Raw genomic sequence first — 14,239 nt, forward strand, 5'->3', positions numbered from 1 at the left:
TACAACAACTACTACTACTATTACTACTACTACTACTACTACTACTACTACTAATAATAATAATAATAATAGACCTAATAAAACTCAACTACATCAGATGGTAATTCTGTAGTTGAAAAGTCACCCCGCAGACCATCCTCTAAAATTATTACTACTTCTTCTTCATAATGTCCCCCATGGGTGAGTGGTTACACTTGTCGCCTTGTAATCAAAGGGCCTCGGGTTCAATTCCAGCCGGGGACACAAATAGTTCGGATATCACGTTAAGTGTAATCATTTTATACTCTCTTTCCGTTTTTGATTGAAATATTTTTCTTTGATTGAGGGAGAGAAAAAGAAAGAAAAGGAGATGTAAAGAAGTTTTACTTTTTTCTAAAAATCAGATTTCATTCGATTCTTTCTCCTTGTACTTTTATTCTTTTTAAGCTACCGGTACCTTTTTTTCGTACTTGAAATCAGTGGAAGTGACAACACTAATAAACTCACGAATGTTTATCACTACAGTAAAATTTCTCGGCAGTTGGCAACACTAGCTTTGAGCAGACAGTTCCGAAGAGAAGGAAGGAAAATACCTTGAACCTGAACCTGAAGTTTTAGTCACGTGTAAATACAGCGGCAGCGTTCTAGCAGCCATTACGCTTATCATGTCATCCCTCTTTGAGTTTCAAAAACAAAAACTAGCCTGTAAAAGTTAATTAAATACTTTGTAGGGTAAAGAGAAGTTATGCAAATTATTTTTGTATTGTTGGTAAATATTTAACATTTCTTAAAGATAAACGACAGTAGTGAAATCTGTTCTGTTTAATGGGGTAAGTACGCAGAAGTAAAAGCCCATAAGCAGCCACAGTACAGACCAAACTCTGGATAGCCTTTAGGAGATGAGCAAAAGACAGTAGTAACATACCAGACCCGTATCCAGGGGGGTCTAGGTGAACCGGGCCCCCCTAAATTTTTGCTGCCCCCTAAAATCTTCACGGTAGGCTTGCAAATGAACTATAATATGGTGATGAACTATAATATAGTTGGATCGCCCCATCCCCCTACATTTTTGGGCTGGCTACCGGCCTGTAACATACCATTACATGACAGTGCTCAAATGTGCGCGAAAGTTTACACTTAATTTGCCAAGATTCGATTCACATGAATGATGGTTACGTTACATATAGTGTAGTTGATGGTTCATTTGAAAAACAACCTAAACAAGACTAGTTGACAACTTTGAAGTTACACTAGTTTCGTACTCGACAGGTGCTGAGGTATGTTCTGATAGTCAATTCAAACTTTGGGTAGAGCTATGGAGGTCTTACACACGAGAATCAGTATGTTTTTGAATAAGGCATGTAGTGAATACTATATATTGTTTCCATTTTGATATGTAAGATATTATTATCTCTGGTAAGATCAATTTAGTTTGACTCTTAATATTCAGACTGAATAAAATAAGAATTTTGTAAGTATTATTTTCATTCAATTCATGCTAGAACATAAAACATTTCGCTTACTAATTCTGATAAGTTTAAGTATATAATAGGAAATTTAAGAATCTGTTGATACTATTTTGTATGGGCTAACTGAAATTAAGATGGGCAAATAACTTTCATAATATGAGTGTCAATAAAAATTTAGTTTTTATGGGAGACAAACAGGAAAAATAGTTTAATTGATAGCAAATATTAACAAACCTATCCTTTCATTGTTTTTTTCGGTTAACAACACCTATAATACATAAATTGAACGATTTTCGAATGATAATTAGGTTACTTTGAAATCATTAAAGGGCGTATCATTTGTGAACTTGACAGTTTATACATCAACTTTTTCTCAACAGATACTTTCCTGCAATTCATTGTCTGGTTATAAAATACACTGTGCAACATTTTTAAACTTTTTTCTGTCCTTCAAATGAAATTATGTGATTTTACCTAAATGGCAGGTGCTGAATTCATTGGTGAAAACCAGAATGTTCTATCACGTCACGTTTTTGTTGGGCAGACCAAAACACGTTATACGAAATGTACGTATTTACGTATATTTGCTATCCAATGTGGGCTAGGAAAGCATATTATACTAATATTAAATTTTGTCAACTTACCCTTTAAAATACTTTCCTTGGTCGCTTACGCTTGTAGACATCTTCTGGAGTTTCTCTGACGATAGACCAGCAATTCTCAGCAAGCATACTTTCAGTCCATTATCCACTGTAACGGTTTTCAAATGTGGCAATGCCGTGATGAAACCGTTCTCCGTGTTCGTCACTTACTGCGCCGAGGTTTTGAGGGAAAAAGTCGAGATGTGAGTGCAAAAAGTGTAATTTTAATGACATGTTGCATCCCATGAGTTGAAATCTGCTTACCATGTCACAAACAATAGCTTTACATTTCCAAGAAAACCTAAACATACCGATTTAAATGACAGCCAAGTTGATTTCTCAATTCCAGAGTTTAGTTTCAAAGTCTCCTTCATGCATGACTGTTTTAATCTGTGGGCCAACAAATATTCCTTCTTTAATTTTTGCCTCACTTAAGTTTGAGAATTTCTCCTTGAGGTGAGTGAAAGCAATACCTTCTCTATCTAGTTCTTTAACAAAAATTTTCATCAACCGAAGCTTGATATGTAGTGGTGGCAAAAATGCATCTTGAGGGTTCACAATTGGTGTACGTTCTTGATGGTGGGAATGAAATAATGTCTTTGAGGCTAGTATTTACGGACGTAGTGGTTTGCTTTGTCATGGCTATCCCACTCACATAGCAAACAAACAATACTTGGTGTATCCTTGTTGCATTCCTGTGAGAATACCAATAACACTGTAACACGAAATCTGTCCTTTAGATGGAAATATGTTTTTCTTATGTATTCTTGCATGAGAAAATCAAATCTGTAATAGCTTTTTGTGTATCACACACCAATTTTGTGAAAATTTGAAAAGTTTGAAATTTTGTACTGTGAAATACCGTATATTTACGAGTGGTGAAGAAATATGATTAATGTTTGGTTTGGTTATTGAAATTTAGCATACCTTTTCATCAGCGAGGCTATATGAGACGTGGACCTACAGATTAAGGTGGAATTCGAGTGACCGTGTCTTTCAGTGTTTCCTACCAGGAATTGAACCCAACACCCGGTGCACGGAAGGCGCGCATGCTACATACTAGATTAGCGAGGATTGCAGAAATGTGTTGTTTAAGATACAAATTGTTGCATGTGTAATGTACCTTACAATTTACGCTCATTTAAACAACATCCAAGCGGCAATTTTTTTTCTTTACATGAAAATGAAATGAAATGAAATCTTTAAGTTTTACGCCCCACGATTATGCCGGTTAGGCTAAAGGAGACGGTGATTATGAGAAATGAATGAAATGGTGGAATGAAGAAAGTGGGAGGAAACGGGAGAACCCCGAGAAAACCCACGCACACGGTGTTTGTCCAGCACAAAGTTCACATGGCGGGAGCTGGGATCAAACCCGGGACCCCACGCACCAGAGGTGAACGTTCTACCACTGAGCCACCGCGGCCCCTTTTTCTTTACAGAAGGAATACACTGTTTAAAGAGGGGGTTTCCTAATCTGCGCAATTTTCTCCTACTGAGTAGACCCAAGAGTCTTTTTTCCTGCGTTATAATAGGAAATAGTAGTTTCTCATATTTCTCCTCACTCTTTAACTTCTGTTCAGGTTGTAGCCCATTAACATACAGTGATAAGCGAGTTCAGTTTTGTGTCACCTAACTCTGCTACCATATGTTTTAGTAAATTGAGTAATTTTTGGTTCGATTGTATTGTTATTTGCTGAGTGATGTTTCGTTAGGAGTAGTCTAGTTTACCGCGTTGTGTCTTTTTTTGTGGTAGTGTGTGCTGTACATCTATATTTCAAGAAACTGCTGAATAAACTTTTTGCTGCGTGCAATGGAGTGCAGTGTTACGTACGTGTAAAAATAAACCTGACTTATTTTGTTATGTGCGTGGTAAACTAACATTTAACCCTAAAAACAGACTTACACCTTTAGTTAAAAGTTCTTACGAACTGTACTTGTGCTGTAAGGTTAGAATCCAGGCTAAACCTTGGACTCCACACATATGTTGCAGTACGTGTTCCAGGAATTTGAGAAATTGGCTACAAGGAAAACGTAGTTCCATGAAATTTACTGTTCCTATGATTTGGCGCGAACAAATAGATCATGTAACTGACTGTTTCTTTTGATTGACAGATGTGAAGATCTTTTCATCTAAATCTAAACATCAGATTAAGTACCCTAATTTAAAGTCAGCTATACGACCAGTCCCTCACAATGAAGATCTACCAGAACCTAAAGCTCCCGAACATTGATTCAGAAGAATATACCTCAGATATCCAAAGCAACAGAGAAGATGTAAACATTCAGTCATCTACATCCTAGTCAACGTCACTTCATTAGATCACACAAGAAGAGCGGTCTCGTACGAGAAATGTGGAGTTGTTGGGTCCCAGGCTTCAAGGTTGGAATCTCTTAGCTCAAGATGTTAAAATAAATTTGTTTAGAAAACGACAGAGTCATTTTGAGGACTATTTTGTTGAAAATGGAAGCATTGTTTATTGCAAATATGTAGATGGCTTATTTCAGTCTTTGGGTTATGAACATAATCCCACCAAGTGGCGCTTATTTATTGACAGCTCGAAGCTAAGTTTGAAGCCAATGCTTCTCCATATTGCAAATGTTCATCCGTTTCTGTAGCATATGCAGCTCATACAAAGGAGATGTAGAAGTTATGAGTGCGATATTGAACATCATTGAACATAAAAAATCGAATGACATGTGCGTGAGGACTTAAAAGTTATTGATATTCTCACAGGAATGCAAGAAGGCTACACAAAGTAGTCTATTGTTTTTTATGTGAGTGGGGTATCTGTGACCAAGCTAAACACTACTTCTGTAAACATGACTTCAAAGACAAGATTTCATTTTTGACACCAAGAACGTATGTCTCAAACCAATTGTGAGCCCTCATGATGTCTTTTTGCCACAACCACATATCAAGGTTAGATTGATGAAGATTTTTGTTAAGGAACTAGATAGAGAAGGTATTGCTTTCACGTACCTTAAGGAGAAATTCCCCAACTTAACTGAGGCAAAAATTAAAGAAGGAATATTTGTTGGTCAACAGATTAAAACAGTCATGCATGATGAAGACTTTGAAATAAACTCTCTGACGCTGAGAAATTAGCTTGGCTACCGTATCATTTAACCTTTAGGACACGAAGTAACTATATTTAGTTACCTAAAAATAAGGCTTGGGATACGAAGTAACTATTTATAGATACCTTGCAGTTTGCCCATTAAACCTAATTGTTTTTTAACTTTCTGGGTATCAAATATATGCACTTGCATGTGTTTTATTCAGGAGACATACTAGGCAACTGCTGAATACAAATTTTTTTTCTTTTTTTTTTAGAGTGAACGAACGTGACTGTTTGTATTTGTCATACAAGCTATTTAAAACGCATTTAAATTTTTAAAGTGCGCAGTTTTGTTCTCAGAGGTTTAACACAACAATACGTTAATTGTTGTGAAAGAAAATATAAATAATCAGTCAGGAGACGTTTTTCTTCCAATCTTGGTGCCAGGGACGTAATTGGGAATAGAGGGTGTGGGGGGTGAGGTCTTGACCTGGCTGAGAAAGAAAGATTTATTTTTGCACGTGGTAACAACATAGAGTGATAAGAGTTTGTTTGGGTTTCTGGGCTCCTACAGCCCTTATAAGACGTGGAGGTTGTTGTTCCTCTTTTCATATGTGTGTTGCTAGTCTGAACTGAGTGTTGTGGGCGCGTTCTTTCCTGCATACGAATTTTAATTTAACATACAGTAGAATCTAGCTTTACGGACCCTAAAATTTGAAAATTTGTTAGCGTTGGTTTTATTTTTGAGACTGGTGTTGCGTGTATTAGTAGAAATGGCATTGAGAGTTGTTCTCGGTTCAGAAGACATTCGAGACGAGTTGGAAGCAATGGACACAGATTCGGAATGGGATGAAGAACAAATTGAATTTCCTTCCTCAGACACAGACGAATTTAATTTTGATAACTTTGATGATGATTCTCCCCCCCCCCCCTAATCCTTGATTACAGTGATCGGCCGCAAACCATACTAATTATGAAACTTCCATGTATTCTCCGTAAATTCTTCAACTTTTGAGAGTCTACTGCTATTAGAGCCTGAGCTACGATCATTTGAAAATAACCCTGCATTTTGTCATTTTTGTCCTAATCAGTGGCGTAGTTACATTATAATTTTGAGGAATTTCCTAATTATGCTGTATGTATCTTATGTTAACACTGCTGTTATATGTTATTGAGAATATATCAAAGAACATTTTGTTGTACATTTTATACGCATCGTCAATTTCTAGAGTGGCAGAGGGTGGACGGAACTCAAAATTTTTGTTAGAAAAGTTGTAAAAATTCTGTTTTCCCCCACCCCGTAATCCTAGATTAGAATGGTCGGGGGGTAAACCATACTAATTATGAAACTTCCATGTATTTTCTGTAAAATGCTTCAACTTTCGTGAGGTTACGACTATTAGGGTCTGATCCACAGCCATTTGAAAATAACCATACATTTTGTTCAAAATTGGCGCCGTATCCCAGGCTTTATTTTTTTAAAAGGCTCCGTAATTAAAAGGTTAAATCGTATGTTCAGGTTTTCTTGCAAATGTAAAGACTGAAAATTATGAAGTTATTGTTAGTAACATGGTGCACAGTTTTCAACTCATGGGATGCAACATGTCATTATAATTATCCTTTTTTGCACTCACTTCTTGACTTTTTCCCACAAAACCTCGGCACAATAAGTGATGAACACGGAGAACGGTTTCATCAGGACATTGCCACATTTGATAAGCGTTACAGTGGAAAATGGACTGAAAAATGCTTGCTGAGTATTGCTGGTATATCATCAGAGAGACTCCAGAAGACCTCTACAAGCGTAACCGACCAAGGAAAGTATTTTAAAGGGTAAATCAACAAAATTTAATATTAATATAATAATTTAATATTAATATAGACCTTCCAGTCTATATTAGTTTGTAAATATATGTAAATATGTACATTTCGGATAGAGTGTTTTGGTATGTCCGAAAACAAAAACGTGACGTGATGGAACATTTTGGTTTCCACCAATGAATTCAGCACCTGTCATTTATTTAAAATCACGTAATTTCATTTGAAGGACAGAAAAATAGCTTATATTTGTTGCACAGTGTAATTTTTAAGTCCCCGCACACATGCCATTTGATTTTTTTTACATTCAGTGAAGTCCAATATTGCACTCATAACTTCATACGAATCCTTTGTATGAGCCGCATATGCTACAGGAACAGATGGGTGAACATTTCCAATATGGAGAAGCACTGCCTTCAGACTTAGTTTCGAGCTGTCAATAAACAAGCGCCACTCGGTAGGGTTATGTTCATGTCCTAAAGACTGAAATAAGCCATCCACATCTTTGCAATAAATAATGCCTCAATTTTCAACAAAGTAGTCCTCAAAATGACTTTGTCGTTTTCTAAACAAACTTATTTTAACATCTTGAGCTAAGAGATTCCAACCTTGAAGCCTGGAACCCAATAATTTCGCATTTCTGTTAGGAAGATTTAAGTCTCGAACAAGATCGTTAAGTTATTTTTGAGTGAGCAAATGATGTAACGTTGACTGGGATGTAGAAGGTTGAAAGACTACATCTTCTCTGCTGCTTGGAACGTCTGAGGTATCTTCTTCCGAATCAATAATGTAATGTTCTGGAGGTTTATGTACTGGAAAATCTTCACTGTGGGGAACTGATGGGATAGCTGACTTTAAATTAGGGTACTGAATCTTATGTTTAGATTTAGAAAAAAAAAACAACTTTACATCAGTCAAACAAAAGTAACAGTCAGTTACATGATCTATTTCTTCTCGCCAAATCATAGGAACAGCAAGCTTCATAGAAATACGTTTTCCTTGTAGCCAGCTTCTCAAATTCCTGGAACACGTAGTGCAATATACACTATGTAATCAAAAGTGTCCAGACACCCCCAAAGATATACGTTTTTCATATTAGGTGCATTGTGCTGCCACCTACTGTCAGGTACTTATTATCAGCGACTCATTGTCAGTAGTCATTAGACATCGTGAGAAAGCAGAATGGGTAGCTCCGCGGAACTCACGGACTTCGAACATAATCAGGTGATTGGGTGTCACTTGTGTCTGAAGTCTGTACGCGAGATTTCCACACTCCTAAACATCCCTAGGTCCACTGTGTCTGATGTGATAGTGAAGTGGAAACGTGCAGGGATACGTACACCACAAAAGCATACAGGCCGACCTCGTCTGACAGAGACCGCCGACAGTTGAAGAGAGTCGTAAAGTGTAATAGGCAGACATCAATTCAGATCATCACCCAGGAATTCCAAACTGCATCAGGAACCACTCCAAGTACCAAGACAGTTAGGCATGAGATGAGAAAACTTGGATTTCATGGTCGAGCGGCTCTCTTCATAAGCCACATATCACGCAGGTAAATGCCAAACGACGCCTCGCTTGGTGTAAGGAGCGTAAACATTAGACGATTGAACTGTGGAAAAACGTTGTGTGGAGTGACAAATCACGGTACTCAATGTGGCGATCCAATGGCAGGGTGTGGGTATTGGCGAATGCCCGGTGAACATCATCTGTCAGCGTGTGTAGTGCCAACAGTAAAATTCGGAGGTGGTGGTGTTATGGTGTGGTCGTGTTTTTCTTGGAGGGGGCTTGCACCCCTTATTGTTTTGCGTGGCACTCTCACAGCGCAGGCCTACATTGACGTTTTAAGCACCTTCTTGCTTCCCACTGTTGAAGAATAATTCGGGGATGGTGATTGCATATTTCAACAGGATATCGAGCACCTGTTTATACTGCTACGGCCTGTGGCGGAGTGGTTACACGACCATAACATCCCTGTAATGGACTGGCCTGCACAGAGTCCTGACTTGAATCCTATAGAACACCTTTGAGATGTTTTGGAACGCCGACTTCATGCCAGGCCTCACCGACCTACATCGATACATCTCCTCTGTTCAGCACTCCGTAAAGAATGGGCTGCCATTCCCCAAGAAACCTTCCAGCACCTGATTGAAAGTATGCCTGCGAGAGTGGAAGCTGTCATCAAGGCTAAGAGTGGGTAAACATCATATTGAATTTCAGCAGTACCGTGGAGGGCACCACGAACTTGTAAGTCATTTTCAGCCAGGTGTCTGGATACTTTTGATCACATAGTGTATGTGTGGGGCCCAAGATTTATCCTAATCTCCAACCCTGCAGCCAAAGTACAGTTCATAAGCCTTTTTCACTAAAGATGTAAGGCTACTTTTTTGAGTTTTAAATGTAATTTCACCACACACATAACTAAATAAATCGGGCTTATTTTTACACGCACAGAACATTGCACTTAACTGCATGTAACTAAATGTATTTTCAGCACTTTCTTGAAACCCAGATGCGCAACAAACACTACTGAAAAAAGACACAACCCGACAAATCCGATCACTTCAAACGTACTAGTAACTTAGTAACTAACAATACAATTGAACCAAAAAAAATACTCAAATGCTAGAACATTTGACAGAAGAGTTAGGCAACAAAAATCTGAACTCGCTTATCACGAGATGTTAATGGGCTACTACCTTAAATGAAGATAAAGAGTGAGGAGAAATATGAGAAACTAGTGTTTCCTATTATAACGCAGAAAGACTGTTACGCAGTAGGAGAAAATTGGGGGATGAGAACCTCTCTTTAAACAGCGTATTCCTTCTGTAAAGAAGAAAAATTGTCGTTTGGATGATGTTTAAAAGAGCGTAAACTGTAAGGTATGTTACATATGCAATAATTTTTATCTTAAGTACATTTCTACCTCTTTACTGATCTAGTGGGTAGCATGTGCGGCTTTGGAGCACGGGGTCTCGAGTTTGATTCCCGGTAGGAAGCCCTGAGTGAGACGGAGGCTTGGATTCAACCTTAAACTCTAGGCCCATGTGTCATATAGCCTCGCTGCTAAAAAGGTACGCTAATTAAATTCCAATAACCAAACCAAAATTTGATCATATTTCATCACATCCCGTAAAAATACGGGATTTCACAGTACAAAATTTCAAACTTTTCAATTTTTCGCAAGATTGGTAGGTGATACATAAAAAGTAATCACAGATTTGATTTTCGCATGCAAAAATACTAAGAAAAACATATTTCCATGTAAAGGACAGATTTCGTGTTGCACAGTGATATAAAACAGAAATTAACGTGTGGGATAGTAGAGAGTGTTACATCACGTCAAGTGTCGGACTGGACAGGGTGGTGAGGCGGAGATCTCCGCTTGCGCCCACCCCCTTATGGCGCCCTTTTGTCACAATAAAATAGGCTTAGTTGTATTGCACTCAAGAAAATTTTAGTTAATATTTCCTTTATTGTCTTTATAATAAAAATTATATCACAGAGCTATTTCAGATTTGGGTACATTTTTTATAGGCTATATGTAAGTTGTCATATCGCCGTGCTTTCTTCGTTGCCCGTGACACAACTGCCAGATACGCTAGGTATTATACTGATCCTAATTGTTATACCGGTCTGATCTATTTTTATCACAAGTGGCCTTTTGACTGTTGTATGCTTCATTTTTTCGTTGCATTGTTTGACTGCGATAGTGGCATAATGTTAGCGTCGAGACTCTACATAGGCAGCACCTGTGTGTTTCGTAAGAACGAAGATTCTGGTTATGATATCAAGAAGCACAGTTTACAGGAAATAAATATCCAGCGACTTTGATGGAAATACTAAGACTACAACAAGAAGTTTACGAGACAAATGGTTAAAAGTTGAAACTCTGATGACAGCAGCTCTTTACACAGAGTTATTTAAGCTTACAATAACCAACTTCGACTTACTTACAGACCCCAAACATGAACTACTTAGCGGTATGGAAAATGGCCCAAATACTAGCAACAAGTTTGAAGTCACTCAGAGAGAATTTTTTGTTTTCAGCTCTATAGAAACGTTAAAATGTTTTCGGAAAATTTTAACAGAGGATTTGAAGAAAACGAACTTCGTTTTAGAGTAGAAGTGATTTTGCAACAAAAAGGATTCGACGTAAAAAAAAAAAAAAAAAAAAAAACCCTCTGATGAAAACTCGTCTTTGCAAGAAGGCGGCCATTGGAAAGAGTTCAAGAGAAAGCCTTCTACAGAATTTGTGACACTGCTTTTACAAGTATTGAGGAGAGGTTTTCTCCAAATGAACATTTAATGAAAGATTGTGTCTGTTTGAATCCAAAGAAATTTAAAGAAATAAAGACAAGTAGATTAGATGGATAGTGGCGGATCTAGAGCGTAAAATATACGGGTATATCATGAGTCTACAATTTTTCATGGGTCCTGCAGAAGTGTCCAATTTTAACTTTCTCCCGATGAATATTAAGGCTAGTTTGGACATTGACATTGTGGAACTCAAGTAGTGTTTTCACATTGCATAGCAGAAAAATTGCAACTTAAACTATATCTAATGTTTCAAAAATTTTCCAAGTAGTAATTTCGATTATTTTTGTCACTCAAAAAACTGGGGCGGCCTAGATCCGCCACTGTAGATGAAGCCCTGAAAATATTAGCAGTAAATACAGACTTGTGTAAAGAAACCTTGTCAGGCGAACTCGAGAAACAATTTGCCATCCATTACAAAGATTGCTTTAAGAATCTGAAGAATGCTTCTACTAGTGACTTCTATGTAGTTCAGTTCCCAGCTGATTCTGGAAATTAAGACGAATGGGATAAAAAGAGAACAGAAGATCTGGATCAGCTGAATAATCGCCATTGTAAACAGGGTTGCATACAAACCTGTATGAACTGACTTCAAATCTGTACTTATAGTAATTTATATTGTACAAACGTGTTATGACTCTTCTACCTACCCAGGCAACGTATGAACGCTTATTTTCTAAGTTGAAGGTCATTAAATCAAAACTGAGGTCAATTTGGTGCAAAACGTACTGGAAAACTTAATGCTCCTTAATATTGAATATGTCCAGAATTTCCTGTAAATTATGACGTAATTATAAGTGAGATAGCAGAATGCTCAAAAGATTTTAACGATTACTCAAGCTGTGAAATTTAATAAAGTCATAGAATTGCACCTAATGGTATTTTTTTCCTTCTCTTTGTGCTATAATAGGTAGGCTACTGCTAATTTTTCTATCCTATATTCAATTTTTTTGTTGGCTGTAATTATAAAATTTCCCGTGCTATGCAACATTTGCGGTATTTCTACCTAGTTCGTTTGTGTGTAACTGTGTACGTGTAATGCTGTAAACAAATTAAAAAAAGGCATTTCAAAAGCAAAACTGTTTTTATTAATTTGTCCAAGAGGCGCCCCTGAAGGTTTCCATCTCCGCCTAACTCTGGCAGCTCCAGTCCAATATTGCATCACGTAATCTTGAAATTTTGGGTCCGATATTCCAAAGTACATGGACCAGTTAAAAAGTTACTTCTATATCTTCGTAAAAACTCTCGATACTAGGGTATTTTTTTGAAACTTGATGGCAACACTGCAGACATTTAGCAGATGTAGTGGCTTTAAAACGGTAGTTGTCTTTTGCTTGCTAGTTAGTTGTGAACATGTCTCGCAAGCTGCAGGTGACATCCAAATTGAAAGTGCGTGTGAAGATATAGTTTTCGTGAGAAAAATAGTATGTGTACAAAAATTTATTGGCAGGTGTACGAAGTGTATGCTGAATGTGCAATATCGCGCCAAACTATTGCAAACTGGTGCATTTGTTATTGAGAATGGCCGTACAGATATTGACTACGTGTCCATATCTTCTGTGCATGTTTCAGTGGGAAGTATGAGATTACCAACTTATAATACAGATCTTGCACCTTGTGTTTTCATGTTTTTGGTCACATGAAAGAAGATCTTCCAAAACGATGATAACAATCGGATGGTGAGATGAAAGCTGTAACTTAAGAATGTTTGTTGGGTATTTGACAGGAATTCTTCGCAAAAGGCACCTTGTGTTACACCCCAACAAATGTTTAAATAAAGATGGTGATTATATAGGTCGAAAAATAGCCTTTGTATGGAACTTTTAAGTACAAACAAAAGTATTATAAACGTTAACTTCTGATTTGGTTTCTGAAGCAGTTTAACTAACATTTTGACTAGCCGCGTAATTATGTCGACTGACTTGTACTTGAATCTTGTGAAGAGGAAGTCAAATTAATATCTTTAATAATGTTTCAAATTACTACCATGATAACCACTTTTGTTTGGAAACCTGTTTGCTATCGAGTTTCAAGAATTTCTATATCAATTAATATAAAATAAGCGAAAAGCAAGACAGAAAAGTGTAGTTTCAAGTACAACGAATATTGATTGTTTTCCTTTCTAAAAGCGAACAATACACATACAACTAATAAAGTAACTCTTGAGAAATTTGGTTGATACTTGTCAATTAACGCTTGACGGTCAATATCTGTACATATAGTATAAAATATTCAAAAGTTGATCATAATGTAAATGGTGAATATTTTATCTACGATGCAAATGGGCGAGAAAATTATTTAGCTGTACGAGGCGAACTGAAATCTTAACCTTTGTACACCGAGCAGGGATTTGAACGAAATCGTAGACTCTCACGTTGGGGTCCCTGGTGACACCTTAAGAGTCCCTATCACTGCAAAATTAAAATACCGCTAATTTTACAGTAATTATGTGATATCTTCAAATAGATAAAAGATAGTTGAAAAGTGGATCAAGACCTCCCTAGATAACGTTATTTTGCACGAGGTAGCGTTATCACGAGTCACCTAGTAGCTTTGCGTTTGCAGTTACTTAGAAACGCGAAAATAAATGCCGGTTTTCTAAATGGCTGTAAATCGAAAGCAGATAAGTGAGTCTTGATAACGGTATCCCACGCAAAATAATACTGTCTAAGGAGGTCTTGTTCCACTTTTCGATTATCTTTTTTCTATTTGAAGATATCACATAATTACTGTAAAATTAGCGGTATTTTAATTTCGCAGTGATGAGGTCTTTTAACTATCACAGAGTAATGATTGATACCTCGTTGGAAAGCTTATGGAACACTGATTTCAACGAGGTAACACTTGAGCAATTCCCGCCCTATTCGTAAAAGATTCTAAAATAAATATGACAAAATAGAATTTAGGGGCTGTGACAACCCTTACAGTCACTCTACGCTGACAAAATGAAGCT

This window comes from Thermobia domestica, chromosome 8, assembly GCF_964235325.1.
Source record: "Thermobia domestica chromosome 8, izTheDome1.hap1.1, whole genome shotgun sequence".
Lineage (NCBI taxonomy): Eukaryota > Metazoa > Arthropoda > Insecta > Zygentoma > Lepismatidae > Thermobia > Thermobia domestica.